General features: G+C 34.1%; 1 long non-coding RNA gene across 3 annotated transcripts in view; it reads left to right on the top strand.

The window, feature by feature from the left end:
* The window catches only part of LOC101945163 (uncharacterized), an 82806-nt gene that overhangs the window by 58922 nt on the left and 5493 nt on the right, over window positions 1-18391 (top strand). For all 3 annotated transcript variants that reach the window (XR_010600852.1, XR_010600853.1, XR_002888748.3), the window contains one exon: window positions 4434-4526. This is a non-coding gene — a long non-coding RNA (uncharacterized LOC101945163). The remainder of the gene's footprint in view (window positions 1-4433; window positions 4527-18391) is intronic.

Here is an 18391-nt window from a genome sequence, read left to right as displayed (position 1 = left end):
GTCTATCTATTCAGCTACAGTTACTCTTAGTTTGTCTCTAGTTTATCATTAAATCCTCATAGCTAGAAATTTAAGTTTAATCTGTTAAATTGTGATGCTAATAATACCTTATGACATTTTATCATTTATTTCTTTGGAGGTACACGATTACTACTTAACTGTTTTAAGAAACATTTTTAATACTTTATGCGGGAATGTGCACAAAACTGTTTCTTTGTAGCTGAGTGTATACTTTTTAAAATATCAGTATTTGAACAGATTTACACTATTCAGCAATGGAAGTAAACTTATAAACACTGACTTTCACTTTCAAGGAAATAACTGTCCTGACTCATAGTTAATTTATAAAACAGAACAGGTAAGTATTGTACAGGTGCGTATGCTTTATTTCATTCTCTGACATTCAAGTACATAGCATACATATGCTTTGTTATAGTCTTCTATAATTAAAATATTTGTACTTATTCGATATTTAACTACATCAAACAGTGATTTCTTTTTAGCTCCATTTTTATTTCAGAACTTTACTATTTCCATTTTTTATAATGATATAAAAGTGGGTGTGGCTAAAAAGAAAGCAGCAGGCAATCTGATATCATTATACAGTGCGCATTTATGTAATTTATATAGGTTTCCTGATACTTGATTTACTCATTTAATGTATTTGAGAAATTCACTTAGTTTAAATTGAACCTTATAGGACTGCTTGCATTTTTCACCTTAGTTAAAATGTCAAACATTAACTGAGGTTTACTTGGCCTTAGAAAAGATTAATTTGATATTTCCTCTAAATATATTTGTAGTTATAATAAACATGTATTTACACTAGACCCATAAATGAAGGTTATAATTATGCATTTGTGATCAGATTATTGCTTATAATTTTGTCATGAAACATAATCAGTATCCTCTTCATAAATTTGTTTCTATTAAGCCTGTTCAGTTATTTTGGCTCTCAGAAAAACTTTTCAAATATGCTACAGTTGTCCTGTTAAAAGCTAAAGTTGCACTGAAACTTCCCAAGAGTTACAGGGTGTTTTTGTTGTTTGTTTGTTTGTTTTTTTGCAAGTGTAAATGTACTGGAGATCGAAGAAACTTCTTTTAATAAATAAAAAGGACTATTTCCTAGTAATTTGGAATTACGTGGGTAGCTTTTACTGATATTTTTGTATTGTATTGGAAATCTATTGTAGCAACATTTTAAGATAGAATATTTTAGTTAGCTATATATTAAAGTTAGAATATACCATCTGTCCTCTTTGGGGTTTTCTTTTTTTTTTTTTTTTTTTTTTTTTTTTTTTTAAGCTTAATAGACTCGAGCCTTCTTACTGTTCCATATGAAATACAAAGCTATAGAGGAAAACTTATTTCTAAACTTAATAGTTTTAATTTCCTTAAGTTAATTGTTACTTTCTGTATTAGGATACATTAGAATTTGTAGTTATATATTGCTTGAACTGCATACATGCTACCTGCCTATAGGTACACTCCTCAGGGAAAATTTATGTTACCCATATTGGATGTCATAAGGCTGTTCTAACAGGTGTATCAAAAAAAAAATCTGGAGTGTTTTGTGTGTGTGTATATATATATATATATATACACTCACTTCCTATTTTTATGTACAGAATAGTAATGTAACGGTCTGTTTTTGTAACAACTTACTATTTTTTAATATTTGAGATAGGAAATATTAAACTATATTTAAAAGGAACTGGGAAACTTAAAATTATAGTCTCTGCATATGCTGGAGGTATTTGCTTTCTTAGATACAGGGGGATTTTCCAAAGCCAATTACTAATCATTTCAGTAATTACATTCATTACTCATTTCATCACAAATTGTCAAAGGTAGAGCATCTTAGACTTTTTTGGCTATCAGTGGAAGCTATAAGGAATAAAATTCAGGCTTTTCTGTCCGAATTGAAATGAATATTTGATAGTAAAATTTTTAAAAAACAGAAAATCGCTTTTTTTTAAAGTATATACATATATTTTGGATATATTCTCTATGCATCTATTTGCAAGTTCTAAATAGCTAATAATAATAATCTTGCGCTAGAACCGGTGGTCAGAAAAAAATACTACCTTTCCTATTAATAATATTAATTTTTTGTTTGGACCAAGCTGTACAAAATCACTTTATTTTTATACATAGTATATTACATTTCTTTGACTCTTTACACACTACTTTAGTTTAGAAGTAAGTTATTTAATTTTTGACTCAACTAGTAATGCATTTTTTTTAAGATAGAAATAATAGTAAGTATCTACAAATATTGAGGGAAAGGTGAGACAAAAAACAGGGATATGAAAGTTGTCTAAATTTAAACCTAAATGAAAAAGTCGGTTTGCAGTTTTATTTATTTTGTGAATTATTGGCACTTGCTCTATAGAATTGCTGAGTAGTCACTGTCTTAGTACCTATCAAACTTGAACTTCTTTTCTTTTTAACTCTATATTATCATGAAAATATTTTCATAATTTTGTGTGGTACACTATATTTCTGAAATGGTAAGAACTGGCTTAGTTTAAACCTTCTGTCTTTGTTTAATATAACTTAAATCAATGCCTGTATTGATTTGTTTAACCCTTTATTGTAATTTTTTTTAAGTGTAATTCTGCTAAAAGAAACATTTGGGTAGGTCTATACCTTAGAGATTTAATGAGTCTATAATTCTGAGAAATAATTTAGTTCTCAACTTCATTTATTTTTGTATGACAACTTCCATCAGTCTTGCATGAAGATTGGAGGTGGATAATGTAACTTCACTTCTAATTCAGTTATGTTGTAACTATTTTTAATTGACTAATATTTGTGTCTAATTGGAGTTCACTGTAGTTGTACCTTTAAAAGCTAGTTTCTACTTGTGGAAAGTAATAATAGACTTTAAAATCTTTCTTTAATTCTGAACAGTTTTTAAAATTTTAGCAGTTCAGAATAACTAGAGTACAAGTATGTCCCCATTTATTATTGTGTATACACACAAATGGTGTATAAATAAAAATATATAGCTTTTACTAAATACTAAAGCATTTCCAAAGAAGACTTATTCAAAATCAAGATATAATCTCCATTTTACTTGAAACTGAAAAAAATAGCAATGACTTTCTGTGGTCTTTATTAATGTCTAAAGGAAACCACTACTGAAAGTGGCAAAAATATATATATTTTTAACTATTTAGTTTCTAAAGGCTGGTAAGTGTACCCATTGTAAATATAGATTATTATTAACTTTGAGAATTGAGTCAAAAATCCACTAATTTGTTTATCTAGTAAGAAATGTCCAATTGGGTTAAGATTTGGACATAGAAAAATATCTTGATCGTGATTTTAAATTTCTTTTGTGATAATAGGAATATGTTTAGCTTCAAACTTAACATTTAACATAGTAAACGATTATATTACTATAATTTTTTTTAGAAAAAAAATCAACAAAAGAAATATTTTTTTGGCTGGATATTTTTTCCAAATTATTTGTGCTTAAAAGGGTGGGAGTAGTGAAGATGTATTGGGGAAGAGGAATAAAGGTAAAGAAAAATGCATTTTTACAATAAAAGCAAGATAACCTTATTCAAAATACTATTGTTGTCTTTAATAAAACTTGAAAATACAGTTAAGGAGTAAAGAGCAAATATATTGAAAATATTTGTAAACAGGTGACCAGATCTAATCATCTGCTGCTTATTTATTAGACTTAGTTAGGATGTTTCTTGTCATAGCACCTATAGTACAAAAGCTAAATAAATCTGAGCATTTGGCTATATTAATTCACAGTTTTTTCCTGTAAATATTTGAAGTGACCATCTTTATCAGGTTTTTGCCTTGTTTTTATCCAATAAATTCCATGGTCACATTTCCCCCTCTCCCCCCCCCCTTTAAAATGTGTGTGACTGCAATACTATACAATTCCATTAGATGCTATAGAGTAATTTATTGTGTTTATACAATTCCTCCTTGTTAAAAATGTTGATTGTACTGCTGATGTCTTGAAAAAAGTGGGCTAAAAACTGTTTTAAAGAAAGCACTACATGCTAAACACTTCTTGATAAAAGTCAGTAGCGGATTTCAGGAAGTATCACAGCGCACACGTTAATTGTTAAATGTTTATAGTTAACTGTTTAATTCTTTTTCTCCCCTCCCACTCTTTCTCCCCCTTACTTCCCACAAGAATACATTATAGGGAGAATGAAAGCAGAAACATACTAATCTGATTTGTTTCAGGAGGCTACTGATAATAAAGAAGCATATCACAGGTGTTTCTAATCAAGTCAGTTTGGGTTTTTTGTGTGTGTGTGTGTTTTTAAAATTAGGGTTTTCCTTAACATAGACAAAGTGAGGGTCAACTTGGTGACCTACATCTATGTTTGGGGATCAACCATGAAACTGTGGGTGTCGGAAATATGTTATAATACATGACATTTTTATTGCAGGTTTTGACCTTTCAATAGAGAGCTGATTCTGGAGAACAACTTACTTCTGTGATTGAAAAATTCTCTCTGGGAAGCTGATGGAGCATGAGAATGGTATATATCATATTAACATTTCACATATTTCAGATGCTCTTTATTTTTAAAAATGCATGTAGTAATAGGACTTCTTTGGTTTATGCATAGTGAGACTGTTTTATACTGGATTAAAGATTTTCTGTTTGCTGAAGTTATTCTTCTTCACATTCGCTCTGTTAAGTTTTAAGACTAAATAAAAAAACAGTCTCCATTTCCCTCTGAAGACAGTCAGTGTGTTAAGTGGCCAAAATATGTACAAAAAGCTGAGCTTGCAACTGTCTTGCTTATTGGAGTTACATAAATTCTCCATATAGTGTTGTTCTCATATTCTTGTATTGGGAATTACTACTGCTAATGCAAAATAATAATAGTAATGGATGATACAATAGTTATTTTTAAGTAATTTTATTCTGTTGTCAATAGTGTGTGTGAAAGAAGAATGGAGAACTAGCTGAGTGCATTTAAATGTACTGTACAAAATTATTTTTTAAAGTTATTAATAACTAGCCTCTTCACAATTAAAGCAGTATAGAATTTGCAAAATTTGTTTTCAAACCCCACCTATATAAAGAGTTATCAGAAATTTTAATTTATCTTGGAGCCTATCAATAAATATTTAAGTATTATACAGTAAAACAATGAATTATTTAACAATAATAAACATAGAATATACAGTACTCATCTTGCAAGTCTTGCTTTGCACTAAGTGGTAATTTGGTTGAAACTGAGAAATCCACTCAAAGTAATCAAGACCTCTGTACTTGTATATGAATAATCTCAGCTAACCATTAAAATAAACAACTGAAATTTAAAAAGTAATTGCACTAAGACCAAACAAATTTATGTTTAAACACTAAACAGAGAACTAGAAATTTAAAGACTTTATCTCTGTCATAAAATGCATTGTGGCAAAAACTAATTTTATGAACATATTGTGTGTGACATTAGCAATTTGAGTATTCAGCTGGTATAGAGCTTTTAGCCTTAATCAAATCTTACTGCCTTTTAAAATGTATATATCTTTGCAGAAAATAATTGTACCAAAATGTAAGATACAAACTTTTCTTTTAAAAGCTGCAATAAGCCCATACAATTGCTGACTGTACCTGAAAAAGCTCCAGCAAATCCATAGATGTGTAAAATATATCTAGCCTTAATTCGGTAGCTAATTTCAAATCTGGTTGAAGGATTGCAAGTGGTCAGCAATAATACACCTTTTATTGTAACAATATTTTAGGAAATATTTTTTTCTTAAAGAATGTGTGGGAAATATTCGATATAGTATGACCATTTTGTAGGTACTGAAAGCCTTCTACATAAAACTAACATTTGAAAACCAAAACCTTGAATACACACAAAATATAAAATGTAAATAAATTTGGACTAGAGCATAACTTTATATTTTGATAAACCCACCACCTTGTTTATTTTATTGTAAATAGGTAGTGAATTTTTTTAAATCTCTATTAGAATAAAACAACCCCCCCAAAATTACTATTTTATTGGGATTATTATTAATACTCCTGTTTGGGATAATTTGCATAACATGCAAAGTTTTTAAACTTTAGAAGCTATTCAGAACCTCTGTTCTTGATTCAGTGGGTACTGTTCAGTTATGAATAATTTGAGTTTCCAGTTCTCTAAGAATATAAGGACTTTGCATTCATTTTAATAATTTTGTTTGTGCTCATATTTTTCTGTGCAAAAGCTATTGCAATCCTGTTAATGAAAATCAGAATTATATCGGTAGGCAAATCTATCTAAAATTCCCTTGTTACAAATTTAAAAGGTGAAAATTTGATAAGGTATTCCTCAGTCTGACTAACGTTGAGGGTATTTCTAATGTAATATTTTGAAGGGAAATATACTGTCTAGATTTTAACCAGGAATCTAAAGGATTATTGTAAATTTAGGGCCTAATACTGCAAACTCTTAGACACACAAATAGTGCTAAAGGCTGCCATGAGTAAAAATTTGCAGGATCATGGCCTTAATAGTTGCAATCTTTTGTTTTTTAATATTTGTTCGAAATACTTGATTTCCTTAAATGGATAGTTTTGAAATATAGTAATATTTTGGGGGAGTTGCCTCAAAATGAGGAATTAAAATATGTACCAACACACTTACTCAGAAGACTTACTAACTTACAAGCTCAAATATCACACAGGGCTGCTACTTTAAATAAAGTTGTCAATTTTCATTATAAAATCCACTTTTCAGCTCTTGATTTGTTCTAGAAATTTTCCATACTGAAACTTGGTCTATATAATTCACAGCCCAAAAGAGAGTATAGTGACTGTCTAGAGGGATGGAAGGTGTGTTTTTTCTCACACTTAAGTTTGACTGCTGCAATCCTTACTTAGGCAAAACTCCTGTTGACTACAATTGTGAGTTTTGCCTGAATAAGGACTGCAATGAGGAGCCCTTAAAAAGAATTGGTGTGGGCATTTAAACATTTAAACATAACTTTTTAAATTAGTCTTAATTATCCAATAGTAATTGAAGGTGAAAGGGATAAAAATGCACAAGATTTACTTTTTTACAAACCTACATATGTGTAACATTTTGTGACCATTTTTATTATTCCTACTCTAGGTGTGTACACAAAACTATACAGACATGTTGGCTAAATAATAGTTTTGAGAGCTGACAACACATGCTCATATAATAGATCATAACTCTCTAAAAGAGCTGTTGCAGATCACTGTGTCAATTTTCCTATGTGTTCTTTATAGTCTTCTCTTGCTTTTCTAAGTCAATTGAAATGGATAGCTGCATATCTACTTCATGAAAATTATTTAACTTGTGCCTAGTTATTACAACACATGTAAAATCACCCATTGTTTGAAACTCTGATATCTTAGGCAAGGCAGTTTAAAATTTTGGAATCCTTCATAATTGCATTTCCTGGCTTTTGTTGATTTAAACTAAATCCAGCCTTAACATACAAAAGCCTACATTAAAATGTTATCAGATTTAAATAAGCATTTCACTTTTATTCTGCCAGTCATTTAGTAAGACATCTGTGTAATAAGGATTTGAGACTGGTCCACTTAATTTTTCCTCGCCTGTGAATAAACATTGTTTTCATGAGACTTAATTTTTAAGAAGCAACAAACTACATGCAGATCATCTTTAGCAATAATAATTAAAACTAATTGATATTTAAATATCTGTTCTTTGACCCAAAAACATATGTCTAGATGTGGATGGGGGGGATTACCTCATCTTGATTTTTTTTTTTTTTTTTTTTTTTTTTTAAAAACAAAAAGTTTGGTAGAAGTGCCTCCAAATCAATAAATTAAAAGTGCATTTGAGGTTTTCTATAATCAGAGTTCACTTACTTAACTGTTCACTGTACTGCACTAATAATATTTTTTTAATCTGCCTTGTTTTGAATTGGCTATCTTGTCAAGTGTTCAGATAATAATTTGGAGGGGAAGCAGTATGTTCGGAGATGTGGTTGCTGATTGACTGGTCTATTTAATGTCTGAGTAATCCTCTATTACCAAACATGCTAATTTCTGAGCTTATTTGAAATAATAGTTGGGTATTCACTGCAAGCATTTTCTGAAGTGAAAAATCTGAATAACTTACATATTCTCTGGGGGGAACCCCAGTCTGGTGTATTTCTCTAATGTTTTTATGGCAATATTTAATGAGAAAATTATTTCCCAACTAAAGTATTGTAGGAGGGGAATGTCTTATTCTGTCAGGTACACTATTTTTAAAAAATAAGAAACTCAGCTTTTCTGTGAAATGCAATTGAACATTTAGTCATATGTAAAAATATTTACACCATTGCATTAATGCTTTAACCTTTGAGTTTGCCCTTATTTCTTTATGGTAGTAAATGCTTTGTTTTAAAATCTTCAAAACAAAGTCTTATTACTTCAGCCTGCCACTCACACCAACCCCCCTTTTGTATTAAAGATGGTTTTGCTTAGGGGGAAACGACTGGGTCTAAATAGTGACAATTAACATTAATTTAAAGAGATTTTCTGTGAAAATGGTGTTATAATCAGCATTTTATGGTCTTTGCAGCTTTATTTAATTGGCTTTATTTTCTATTTTAAAAAATGCATAGAGCTTGCATTTAATACTTCATAATATATCTAAAATGGGTTAAATTATCCCCTATGTGGAGGAAATTTGCAGTAGGACTGGGAAATCCCAGGTTATGACTTGGAACTTGTGCTGGTAACCTCCTGGGGCAAAGTTGACCCTTGGTAAATTGGGCTGGGGGTATGATCTCCAGGCTGTTAGCACAGAGAGAGTAGCACAGCACTCCCAAGCACCCATAAATGTAAGCTACCCAAAACATCTGCCAGGAGTGGGGGATTAGAAGGAGGCCTGCTGTCCCTCATGGCACCATTTCTTCCTGATAGGAAGCCTCACCTGTAATTGGCTCAAAACACACATGTAGAGAATTCACATCGTAAAAGAGGATTCTTTGCAACATAATGTTTACCCTGTTAGCATTATCTTGTACAGGCAAAACCCTGGTGAACAGAAAGGTTCTCTTTTTCATGCCTCCAAACATGCAGAGGGTCTTCTGCTGGCTTCGAAGAAGGGAGAATGATGCTTCTCCACCATCTCCTATTTTTCACCAGTATCTGTGCAGATCCTCTCCATGAGCCCACCCTCACAGATGTTTTGGCCCAAAGGTGGGAAGAATATTAATTAGGAGACATCATCTTGGGTCACACAGCTGCTTTTTAAACAAAGGGCCACTTTCTGATCTTCATTATGTATGCATATATCTCAATTTAATGTGGATTGTATGCAAGGATTATTAAATATATGTTGTCCCTACTTCAATTAGTAAAACTGTAGATTTGATTAAAAAATGGAATTTAAATCTTTGCTCACTTCAGTAGTGCATACAAATATAATTTGAAATATGACCACAGGGAAATGCCTATTCTTTCTCAATATCATAGTAAGGTTTAAAATCTGGGTCTTAGTTTGCAAGAGTGCTTGTTTTGCATCCAGTTTATAAATTGGAGAATTTGAACTATCAGTCAGAAAATAATTTCTTCTAGAGCATTAGGTTCTGAAAGATAGTTCTGTATGTCTTTAAAGCAGTAACTTTCCCTAGATTTGTAATTAAGGTCTTGATGTCAACTATAACCTTGCAGTCATAGTGACTTGGCTATCAGTACTTTATATCTATATCTAAAATTGATACCTTTGCTAACTCACCATAAGAAATGTATACCAATGTTAAATACTTGATTTAACAAGTACAAGAACCTTCAAAAAAAAATATTTTCCTTGAAAAAATTCCTGTTTAGAAAATGGATTCATCCTTTGTATTTTTCATGTGTAGAATTCAGTTTGTCCATCCCACTGAGGTTTCTGTGATGAAAATGTGACAACTTAACATTATGAATATTTTTCATGTCTAAACTTTTAGACTGCAAAATAACTTCGCTTTAACCTATGTGGGTGACCCATTTTCTGTTCTGTAAGAAACTGTATCAAACTAGTCACTAAAGTCTTGATTCAGCACACCCTCCCTATTTAGCAAAACACTTCAGCACATGTTTGAGTGCTTTGCTGAATAGAGATGGAGTTAAGAAAGTTCTTATGCTTTGTTAAATTGGAGTTCACCCACCATGATAAACATAACGTGTTCTCAATGTGCTTTTTTGGTTTTGTTTTGTTTTTGTCCCTGCACTCTGCACAATACCCTTCAAATAGTTTCATAAAGACACAGATTTTGAGATGGCAAGGTGCCACCACAGACAGACTTAAATTTAATGTTTTTTTTTTTTATTTTTTTTTTTTTATTAAATTTTGAGGAAAACAGAGCATGAGGAGAATAAGCATCTTTTGAATGAGCAGAAATCCATCAGTAGCCTAGAATCAACTGTTTGCCTCATTCTAACTTATTTCGAGTAGTTACACTTAGTAGGAGACTCCTTGCAAAATATCAAATTATGTCAATTAGCAGGTACGGTCAAATAGCTATAAAAATCAAGGATAACACATCATAAGATGTATTTTGTATATATTCATAATGATAATTTACCACAAAAATAAGGTAGTACTAATGTGCTTGAAAATGTAACTACATCGATTATGTAAAAATGAAGTTATAGTAACATGAGCCTTCACTACTGTTGTTTTGATATTAAATCTTTGAGAAATGGAGAGAGACCACTAGTTTACTTTTTGTATGTACGTTCTACTATTTTACTACATAATCAGCTGTTCCATAATTTGCTTAGAGGATAGTGTAGTTTCTGTTGTAGTTATAATGTTCATTATAGAATATCCTTACATGCTTTACAGTTCTTTTAAATACTTTCATTTATGCATTCTGTATGTAGTTTAATAAATATCTCTAAAATATTCCCTTTTAAGTACCATTTTATTTAAAGGTCATCTGTAAATGTAATAATTCTTCTAAAAATCAAATCAATGACCCAAATAGAGTGGAATATATTTGATATGTTGTTATGGTAAAATTTATGTCTGTCTTCTGCAACAGTGCTGTAGCCTTCAGAATAGAGATTGAATTGTCACTTAGAATAAAATCCACAACATGTAACCTTCATGAACCTGCAAAAGAAGAAAACAAAAATTTTGACTTGTTAATGTGCAAAACTGTCCCGGTTACATTTTTTTTTCTTTGGCATTTAGCCCCTTCTAAAGTGGTTAGGTTTTCTGCTTCCAGGTGTCATCTCTCATATAATATAATGTCCATACTGGTCTGATTTATTTTCCATCAATGTCGACTGATAGGTTAGGCCCCAATCTTGCAGACACATGCAAGCTTAACTTTAAGCATGTGAGTATTCCCACTGAAGCCAATTAGACTATTCATATGCTTAAAGTTAAGCATGTGGTTAAGTGTTTGCAGTATCAGATCCATTTTGTTTGTTTGTCCTTTTACAGATAGGCAGGCAAGAAGCCTAGAATGGAAAGAACAAGCATTTTCATACCACCTGGTTCAGATTGACTCCTCCCCTTCCTTTTGCTACCAATTTGATTCCTACCTCTGAATCAAGCAGTCAGATGTAGAAAGTTCGATCAAAAGTTCTTAAACTTATTTTTAGGGTTTTATTTGTTGTATATTTTCTTAGGAAATATTTAAGATCTAAGAACACAGAACAAAACGAGGAAAACAAGTGTGCAATAATACTCTGCAGATGCAGGGTACAGGATTGTTCTGTCTGTGAACAGGTGGCTTCATGTGGCACACAGGAGGAGAGATTCTCTTGGCAGTGTCTTCCCAGCCTCTGACAAAAAAGATGACACCTCTGACTCAGAATTAGAAGGGGAAATCTGCCAGTTAGCATACGCTCCTTAATTTATGGATGTTCCTTAACGTGTGGGTTACTCTTCACCACAAAGGATCTGGTATATCCATGCCAGTAATTCTTGGAAGATAGTGAAGAACAGTCATCTCCTTCCGATAGAATTTGGGGTGCCTTACAATTTATTATTCATATTACAAGAAAGGCCCATATAATATAAAATTCTTACCACTTCATATAAATCTAGGAAGAAAGGACAATTTGAATTGTCTTAAATACTGAATCTAAACTTTAAAACAGGGAGCAGCTTTCTAAACAATTTGATGCAGAATAGGCTCAAAATCTATTTCCATTTGAAAGCACTAGAAATCTGTTTTGAAAGCTTTGGAGATGCACAGTGCATTTAAGAGTTACACTGTTGTAAGATAAGTTCTGTAATTTTATCTAACATCTGAATCTTAGTTTCAGGGCCTTTAAGTTAAGTTCATCATTTCAGTCCTATCCTGTTAGGTAACTTAAAAAGGCAGAATACATTTATTTCTGGAATTTTGTTTTTGAACATTGTTTACTAAATAATGACATTTTGAATTGTTAAAGTAAATTGCAAATATTTGGTTTAGCGCTACAATTCCCTTGAGGTAGATAAGTGCTAGCCTCATCTTTCATATGTGAAAAAGTGATTGCTCCCCTCCCCTTTCCCCCCCCCCCCCCGCCCTTCTGGAGTAAGAAAGATAATCCAGAATTTAATGATGACTCCAAAAATGACTCCGTATCCTCGGGGGAAAATGCCTCCAAAGGAGAAGACTGGCATTTACTTAAATTAATGAGTCTCATGTACTGTTAAATACTTTTATTTTTAAAAAAAATCAGCTGTTAATTGTCAAGAAGATTCATGACCATTCTGATGTTCAGGATTGTGGATATTTACTAGACAATGTTTGGCAGAGCTGGGAATAGAATTTGGATCCTCCTGACATCTAGTCCTGTGCTTTAGCTATTAGATCATACTTCCTTTCCTTTTTTTGGTATTCAGATTAATTGTTGGAGATTTTACTTATAGTACTGAATATTGAGCCTAATGCAGAGCAGCAGAATGCACTTAGCATTCTTGTGCTCTTTGCAGAGTAGAAGGAGTGATGAAGTTCCTTTACTTTGGTAAATCTACTAAGAAAATTGTGGACTTTACCTGGATGACGCTAGCTTCAAAAGTGACCTTCACTAATTACAATAGCAATCAATATTGTCTGCCTCCGAATACACAGGAGTAATGGGTAACTGCTCCGAGAACTGAGCGTATGGCTATTTCATGAACAAAATGCTCATATGTACACATTTTAGAAAGTAATCTTTCCCACACACATTCAACTGCAAAATAAAAGGGTCTGGAATCAGAAGTAGTTCAGATAGGGTTATTTCTGTATCTCCACAGCCAACATTGAATGGATTACAGAAATCCAAAATGGATTAAGAGTCTGCCTCCCATGGAACATCTGAAACTTCTGTCCAAGTGTCAAATTAAGGGCACTATAATAATGCAGTAATATTATGTCAAAGTGACAGCAAATATTAGGGGTTCCTCTGCTCTTGACTAGCGGGCTTCCTTGTCTGTGCACTGGATCCGTGATCCTTTAGATACAAATAACGGATGACCTTTCCCTTCAAGCCTTTTGGCCTCCTGAACGCTTATGAAAATTGTGACAGTAGTGACATCAGGTCATAGAAGAAAAGATAGCACATTATCTCTGTTCTGGATGGCTGGCGCATAAAGACTATCTTCTTTCGGGACACACAAAGAGAAATATGTAGGGTAAAAACATTGTTCCAGGGGCTGGGAGTTAACAAGAGGCCAACCAGTCCTTTTGTGCTTTCTGGTTCTCGCTTCATGGCATTTTCTCTCATTCTAGAATCTTTGGAAGACACACCCAGCTGTGAGGACCAAGTTTGCTGGGGTTCATTGTTCTGTGCTAAGGTCCAATTTTTGGCTTTTTACCCAATTGTATATCAGACCTATGCAGCAGTAGACTACAAAATGACAATTTGAAGAGGCTTATGCTTCCATACAGTACAAGCTTGTATCTAATATAGTGGTTGAAAAAGGAGCATACCCTGAAAGATTACTTGCTGCAAGATTTTGACTTGATTCAGACAACATACCAATCTGACTAGGTGGAGTGCTTGCAAATCAGTGGAAATGAACAAAGCAAATTAGAAGGGCAGTCTGATTAATCTTGGTTATCTTACTTCCCAGCTTCCAGGCAGTGCTGTGGTGTATGCATTTAGTACCACGGGGCCTACAAAGCAGGGTGTTACACAAGCTATGAGTTTTTCATTGGGACAAAAAGCCTTCACTCAGGGTTTTGCATATCACGGATAGGGAGTGCAAAGGCATATTGACAGAACACAGAGTCATTGCACATGGGTAGAAGGAACCTCAGCGAATAATACTTTGAATAATAAACTGTTTCCAAGGACTATGCCCAAGCTTGCAATCTTTGTCTGGACAAAAAAGCCAATACTCTGGATGTTTTCTTGATATTATCATTTGATCTGGTGTATATTACCTGACATTTGGTGGGTGGGAGAGGCAAACAAACCTCCAGAATCTGCAGTTTGACTTAAGCAGTTATGGTTTTCAGATGTGAAGTAAATTAGAGGCTTACACCCAACCCTGCTCTCTTTAGTGTCTGGTCCACATATAAGAATATACTAAAAGACTTGTGGATGTCCAGCAATGTACTATCTAAAGAGAAACCACAGGATTTGGAACATATCAATTACTGTAGGTGAAAGTATCAAACAAGTCTTCTCTACTATGCATTCTTGATTTTTTTTGTACAATGAATTTGACCCAGAGCAGGATGTTGTTCCCATCTGATACCAGACTTAAATTGTAGCCCTTAGGGTGTTTTACAGTCAATATGGATGGGACCCTTCAGGTTAATCTCCTCTGGAAAAAAAAACAAAACTAAAAGTTCGATCTGTGGTTCTTCCCTGGAACAGAGAATAAAGTGCATCTGCTTAGATTCCTCCTACTCCTTTCTGTGAACTGAAAAAGAGGTAGAGTGTGTGTTGAATTCTTGCCCTAGCAAACTTGATTGATTTTTTTTTTTTTTTTACTACTACAAGTATTAAGAAAAAAGTCACAATGTGAACATTGTAGAACAGTTCAGAAGAGATAAATTATAATTATAATTTAAAATTAATGGAGATATCCCATCTCCTAGAACTGGAAGGGACCTTGAAAGGTCATTAAGTCCAGCCCCCTGCCTTCACTAGCAGGACTAAGTACTGATTTTGCCCCAGATCCCCAAGTGGCCCCCCTCAAGGATTGAACTCACAACCCTGGGTTTAGCAGGCCAACGCTCAAACCACTGAGCTATCACTCCCCCGTGTTAAAGTAATTATTTACTGTATTTAATCTTTATATGCCTGGTTTTAAATTGACAAAGTGAATGAGGTAATATCTTTTATTGGACCACTTCTGTTGGTGAGAGAGAGACAACCTTTCGAGCTTACGCAGAGAAGAGTTCTTCCATTGACCTAGCTGTTGCCTCTATGAGAGTTGGACTTACTACAGTGGCACAGCTGTAGTTCTGTAGCATTTCTAGAGTGGACATACCCCATCACTTTAACTTCTACTGGCTTGCCCCCCTAAATTGGAAAACAAACCACCTCTTTAAATGAGTGGCTTCAAGGGCATCTCTGGCAACATGATTTTATTAGTCCTACTTCCAAAGGATGGGGTTGGCAGCGGTATGGGCCTTTGTGTGGATACCCCTGACATCCAGCAGATCTCAGAGACTTGAAGATTCTGGGGCCTAAGCCTCTGGGTGGTTCTTGCGGGGTGCAATGCACTCTTCTACCTCAACTCTCCCCACCCAAAAAAAAAAATTCCAAGGAAACATAAGTAGAAAAATGGAAGCTTCCTGTCCCTTCACAGTTGATGATGTCGCCGCCCTATGTTGGAAAGATTTTTAACTTACCAGTTCTCAGCCTAAAAATTGCTTTTAGAAAACATCATATAGAAAGGTTCTGCCAAGACTTTGTTATGAAGAGTGTAGTGTGACTTTAGAGTTGAGTAAATACCTAACATAGTAAAAACCTTCAAAAGTCTAAGAACAAGGCAATTCAATTGAATTTGGCCAGTACGTGATCATTAGTAAGAAATGTGTTTTTAAAGGAATTAAATGTTGGCAGTATTTAGCTATTTTGTGTTTCTTTTGATCTTTTAAATAAATTGGTAGCCAATGGGCATGAGTTTATTTGGTTTAGTGGAGAACCCCTTTGCCACCTTTGGACAGGTAGGTTTAAGTAAATTTATTTTATGAGTGGTCCATTCCCTGATCTCCATCAACACTGTAACTCCTGGGTGAAGGCTTTCTATTTCCCCTCCCTTCCCTTCCTCCGTGTATGATTAGCCCAATCTCTTCAGGTAGAAATTTACTGCCATGGCACAGTATTGCAGTTAGGTGCATTTTTGGTTTTATTTTCAGAGAGACTATGTAGTCAGACCTCCTGTATAATCCAGCATTAGTTGCTGTAACAGGATAACTGAGTAGATGCACCATTGATCTTCGTCAGGGTGACAAGTTCTAAGACACCATTCGTAAACACCAGAAAATAATGGAAACTGATTCTAAGGCCTGTCACTATCTACCATTAGGAGGGTTTTGCTGGTTTATACCAGGTAAACTGGCAAAACCTTCCTAGTAAAGACGCAGTTATATCTTTATACTTGTGCCAGCTTCCTGATCAGTATAAGCACTTTTATACAGATGTGTGCCTATACTAGAGCTTTTACCAGTATAGCCACGTTGGCTAAAAAAAAAAAAAAAAAAAAAACAGTCCTAACTAACATAGCTATGCCAGCAAAGCTTTGTAGTGTAGACCTGCCCTGATGCTCCTAGGAGGCAAGTGGGTAAGGGAAAATGACACGGGCACAAATATTTTCTGTAAAAAAAAATTGTCTGCACTACGTCACCTTTGCCAGTGATTCTGTGCCGTGTAAGGCATTGTGTTCTTGGTTTTTTCCTCCCAACGCTCAGTTTGAAGTCATGGACCATTCCATCTCAAACTACCGAAGGCCAGGTCTACATCAGAAACTTTCACTAGTATAGTAACATCAATTAGGGGTGTGTGTTTTTTTTACACATCTATACCAGCAAAAGCCCTAGTATAGCCATAACAAGTGCTATTGCCAGTATAACTTAGGCTAGGTCTACACTGGGGGAGGGGATCGATTTAAGATACGCAAATTCAGCTACGTGAATAGCATAGCTGAATTTGACGTATCCAAGCCGACTTACCCCGCTGTGAGGACGGCAGCAAATCGACCGCCGCGGCTCCCCTGTCGCCGGCGCTTACTCCTACCTGCGCTGGTGGAGTACGCGCGTCGATTTGGGGATCGATTGTTGCGTCCCAACAAGACGCGATAATTCGATCCCCGAGAGATCGATTTCTACCCACTGATCCAGGCGGGTAGTGAAGACAGGCCCTTATTTTATTTGGGAAACCGGTATTAATATACCAGTGAAAATACTTTTGCCAGCATAAGCCGTGTCTAGAGACTCTAGAGTAGGAGAGTTTTTTCTACACCTTGTCTAGTGTTGAGTAGGCCTGAGTGAGAGCCAGCACTCTTATTAACTCTTGTGGGTTTTTCCTAAAGGGGTTGGGGTGCTTAAACTATCCCCCGGCCCAAGAGTATCTCTTGTAAATGCTAAGGTGCTAGCCCTTTTGAGATATGACCTACAGTTTCTTGCTCACCTCTTGAAACTGACAGTTCTACTTAACCTAGATTTTAACTTCTAGTATTGTTAAAGGTGACCCTGAAATTATAGCAATATCAAAAAGATTTCCATTCAAGGGAAAGAAGAAACACATTTCAGGGATTTTTAAAATTTTCTTTTAATGTCAAGATGAACTGAAGTTTGCACATTAGAGACATCAAACTTAACTTCTAATCAGAAGAGAACTATCCACAGCATTTAATTAGTTTGACAAGGATCTGAAATTTGGACCATAAAGTTACTGTGTGCTAACTTGACAGGAACAAAAGTCTAAAGCTGACTTTAATTGTAAGTGGAATATTGGTCCACTACTAAAAGTAGATGTTAATGAAGGATTTGTAATGTATTAAAATAGCTAATGTCAATACTGTAAAATTAATGTTAAAGTTAAACAAGAAAATGTGGGGTTTGACTTACAGCTTATGCTTTCACTCCTTTGACGTTTTGTAGACACCTTGGGCTAACGTAGCAGCACATAATGGTTTGTGGGTTTTGAAAAGGTGCAGGCCATATTGTGCTGCCTCAAAAATACAAGGATTTCATCCTCCTGAAGAGAAATGTCACTTATGAATTAACATGATCCTGATGTCAGCAGTACATTAGCAGCACGTAAATATTGGCGTTAACTCTGTAAATATCTCCAGTATTAACTGTGCTGCTGAAGTAAAGTTGGCCATTCTCTGCAAATGATCCTAAGGAAGTACTTTGATGTCATCTGACTTATCTTCTGAGTGTGTTAATTCATGTTGTAAAAAAAAAAAAACTTATTGTTTTTGTTCTATATTTTGATCAGTTCAGTACAGATTTTTAGAACCACATAGAATCTGGC

Source organism: Chrysemys picta, chromosome 1, assembly GCF_011386835.1.
Source record: "Chrysemys picta bellii isolate R12L10 chromosome 1, ASM1138683v2, whole genome shotgun sequence".
In the NCBI taxonomy this organism is placed as follows: Eukaryota; Metazoa; Chordata; order Testudines; family Emydidae; genus Chrysemys; species Chrysemys picta.
This window is presented reverse-complemented; position numbering and strand designations above follow the sequence as displayed.